Raw genomic sequence first — 4,303 nt, 5'->3', positions numbered from 1 at the left:
GCTGAAGTACCTCTTCCTGACCAACTTCATGCAGTTACAAAAATACAAAGGAGTCTCGCCTTCCAATATTGGATGCAAGAAAACAGAGGGGGAGACTGTAAGAGAGTATTTCACCAGATTTACCAGTGCCACCCTAGACGTCTCGGGGCACGATGAAGGATTGATTGCATCAACATTCACATGGGGACGCCTCTCTGGCCCCTTACTCAGACATCATGGGAAAAAACCTCAAACGCATATTGAGCTCAAAGAAAACGTAGAGCGATATTTGCGCCAGGAGGCAGGTGAAGTGTACAAACAAGCATACCTGAAAGCCATGGCAGCCCCTGCTGTAACGCCCGTAGATTCGGACAAGTAAATTTAGAGATAATAGGGGTCGAAAACGACTTTTCAACAAAAGATTATTTAGAATAAATAATCTTAACCAAGTTTTACAATATTTCTCAAGGGTTCCGTACATGTAAAGAGCGCTGAAATCCGAGTTATAGCGAAGAAGTTAAGACCCGTCGAAGTTTAGCGACGGAACCGGCACGACACCGCGAAGACATAAATAGTGAATTTATGATAGAGAGACTTTTAGCCTTAGTAATCTAAATGAAAGTCATAGAATATTTTAACCTGAGAGCGTCCATAAAAAGAACGCCCAAATCTAACTTCATATGAGGAAGTTATGATTTTTCGAAGTTTCGACTTAGCGGTGTACAGCCCGAAGTTCGAGTATTAGATCGAGCGATTTTTTAGCTGACACAACCTAAACGAGAATCAAAGATCTCGTTATTAGTAGAGTAACGATAAAAAGATAGAAGAAAATGGACATCGGATGAAGAAGTTATGAGATTTTAACGGACCAATCCTATCTCGACCTGTTAAAAATATAACTTTAAAAATAAAGTCAAAATTAGCCGACGGAGTCTAAACGAAAGTTGTAGAGTACGTCTCCACCTACGCGTGGATATAAATAACGTCAAAACGGAGTTCGTATGAATGACTTACAAATTATAGTAGCATATTTACGTATTAAAATAAAGTATAAATCATATATACGTACACATATATATACATATGTATATATCATTAGAAAGGAATCGACGATGCGGTCATTATAAGACTAATGTTGAGTTCTTTCGACATTAGGTTAGTACAAATATAGTTAAATCAATTTAAAATAGTAATATAAAGGGGTGTTTAGTTGTTTATATAACTATAAGGTCATTAAGTAATTATGGAGGGTAGTTTTTGAAAATTCAATTAGTATAAATAAGAGCCTCTAGCTCTCATATTTCTTGCACCATTCTCTTGATTCAAGAGTCTTTCTCTTCTTATCCCCCGAGCATTTCGGTCCCTCGTGATTCGACTTCTCTTTCTGTAGTTTTAGTATAGTAAGGTGAGTGCTGAAGTGCTGCACAAATCTTTCTTAGAAAGATTCAACAACGAAGTTCTGCCCCTGCAGAGCCCGACTCCTAGCTAAAACCCCTTGTAAGTAAGTTATGCTTACCCTATTTTAATATAGCTTATATTTAAATTTAGTATTGTTATTATGAACTTATAATAAATATTTGAGCTATTATTATATAAGTGTCGTTTTAATATCATTTTAACTACCAGCGGTATGGGGAATCTGGTTTAAAGGGCCACATAGGGTTGTTGGATTTCAGAAGTGCTATATGCCAAAATGGTCCTGCCCTCCGGTGCTTTATGTCTTGCCCTTGTCTGTACATAGTGGTTGGAAAGTATTGTTTAAACTCTTATATAATAATACTAATAAGACTAATAATTAGTCACGGTAAATATTAGACTAAAATCTAGTGGTAATAATACTAGGTTTCGTCGAAGGAAATTATTTTTAACTAAACGAAGCGTTGTCCGAGTACCGAGTCAGCACCTTCTCAGGTGAGTGCATAGTTACTTTCATCTTACACATAGATATGAAGTATTCTATATAAATTACGAGCTATGTGTGCATATTATCTGAGTACTTGCTGTCTATGCTAGATGAACAATTTTATACATGTTTTAAATGATTTAATCTGTATATGTATTTTATATCTACGATAATGTTGGGGTAAAACATGGGTAGATGTAACAGATGGAATATGAGTTGGATGATGAGTTGAGAGGTGTTATAGACCACGAGGTGAGGGTGAGAGGTGGACGATCTGAGAAGCCTTTCCCAATGATGGCCCTGTCATTCAGCAGAGTATGGATGACAACCACGGACTATTGTAGACATTTCAGTGGAACACTAGCAGGCTCGCAACCTTTAGGTGTTGTGAACAATGTGTTCACCCGGTGTACTCTAAACCCTAGCGTCCATGCAGACTTGGTGCCTAAACCTTGGTGATCATGCAGAATTGATGCCTAAACCTTGGTGATCATGCAGACATGATGCCTAAACCCTGGCGACTATGCAGACTTAGTGTCTAAACCTTGTCGACTATGCAGACTTAGTGCCTAAGCCCTGGTGACTATGCAGACTTAGTGCCTAAGCCATGGCGACTTGGCAGACTTAGTGCCCGTTGTGTAAACTGTGGCAACGATGGACTTCATGCCGATTCCTTTGGATGATCCTTAGGAATGAATGAACGAGGAATAGTTGATTCTTACGGTAGATCCTTAAGACTAAAGAAGATAATGGGGATGGTAAATTAGCTTGATTGTTTGATTGTTTAAACATAATAATTATATTATTATGGGTTGAAAACCCTATGTACTCACCATGTTTCCCAACCTGTCCCACTCAGTTTATTTATATCACAGGTGTCGATATGAAGTGACATTACACTGAGAGATTAAGGAGATATAGATCACTAGTGTAAATGAATGTAAGTTATGTTTATGCTTATGTTTTGGTATTGACGATGACATCCCAAATGTTTTAACATGAATAAAACACGTTTCTTCGGAAATGCTTTGATAACGTATTTATCGTGTTTTTTCTGGGAATAAATTCCGCAACATTTTTATTAAAAGAGGTACTCTGATTTTCATAAAGCATAAAAAAAATCAGTCTTTTACGGCCGTGAAAATGGGTATGTCACAGTTGGTATCAGAGCATTAGTTTAAGTGAACTACGAATTTGTAGGAAATTTCTGGACTTAAACTTAGAATATTAAGCGATGATTGTGAGATGAGTGTCTGCTATGATTTAGACACAAGCACTAGTTTATTTTAGGAGAGATTCCTAAAATGTTTTTTGTGCTAAATGATTTATGTTATAGCTATAAAGATGTCTTATATGCTGTTATTTGTTCAGATCTATGGTCTGTTGCCGACCGGATCTGGAAACCTTATGTGTTCAGGATTCTAAGCATATGATTACGATATTAGAACTAGCATGTAACATTTTGGTGTGACAAGGAGATTTATACGTCTATCATAAATAAAATCTTTCCTATCTTAAATTCTCGTCTCGGTACACCAAACGTCTTCTTGGGTGTACAAAACAAGAGGAAGATGACAACATGAGCCTAAGAATGTGATGGGTCAGACATCGGTCGTTACGCCTGCACCTGAACCTATCACAATCGCAGAAGTTCAGAAAGTGATGCGATCCATGATAGACTGGGAAAATAGAGGAAATGAGATGGCTTACGATATTGAATGATACATATCGAAAGATATCATAAGAGAGATATCTTGCCTTTAGAATACGTCTGACAAAATAGCAGTACGTCTATAGAAGTAGGGTACATCTGAATGTACACATTGGATTGGCGGGATGATAGAATGATTGGTGTAATTCCTAAAATTTTCCTATCATCCGGAATGTTCATCACCAACCGAGTTGAAGCAGAATTGATGATTAAAGATATGCATGGAAGAAGTCCTAGTAGAGTCTAGGGAAATTTTTATGATTATTTGGACACACTCGTATGTGTTAAATTGTTTTGTGATTTTAGGACTTGGGGACTACGAGACAATACTTGAGACGAGTATGAGTCGGTGTGAAAGGTAGTAGATGTATATACTACCGGAAGCACAAGACTCACGCTTGGATCGGGGAAAGTCACAAGGTTACCAAGAAGCTAGTAATTGATTATATTTTGTTCATGTATGTCGTTACCATCATTTCGGTAATGACTAAGAAGATGATTGTTATTCCGAACCTAGTGGTCATATCAATTTGACTCCGACTACACTGTGTATGTTATGTGGTTCAGAGAATCAAGTTTGAGGTAACATCTGGCTTAAGACGAAAGATTGAAATAAAAAGCAATCAGTAGAGGTATCGTAAAATGTTGCTTGTAGCTAGAAATGCTACATTTTAAGATGTGGTTAGAACATGAAGGAAGGTATAGTCTGT

The sequence above is a fragment of the Lactuca serriola genome, chromosome 3 (assembly GCF_051521515.1).
Source record: "Lactuca serriola cultivar US96UC23 chromosome 3, Lser_US96UC23_V15, whole genome shotgun sequence".
Taxonomy (NCBI): Eukaryota; Viridiplantae; Streptophyta; class Magnoliopsida; order Asterales; family Asteraceae; genus Lactuca; species Lactuca serriola.
The sequence above is the reverse complement of the archived record's forward strand: the minus strand, read 5'-3'. Positions refer to the sequence as shown.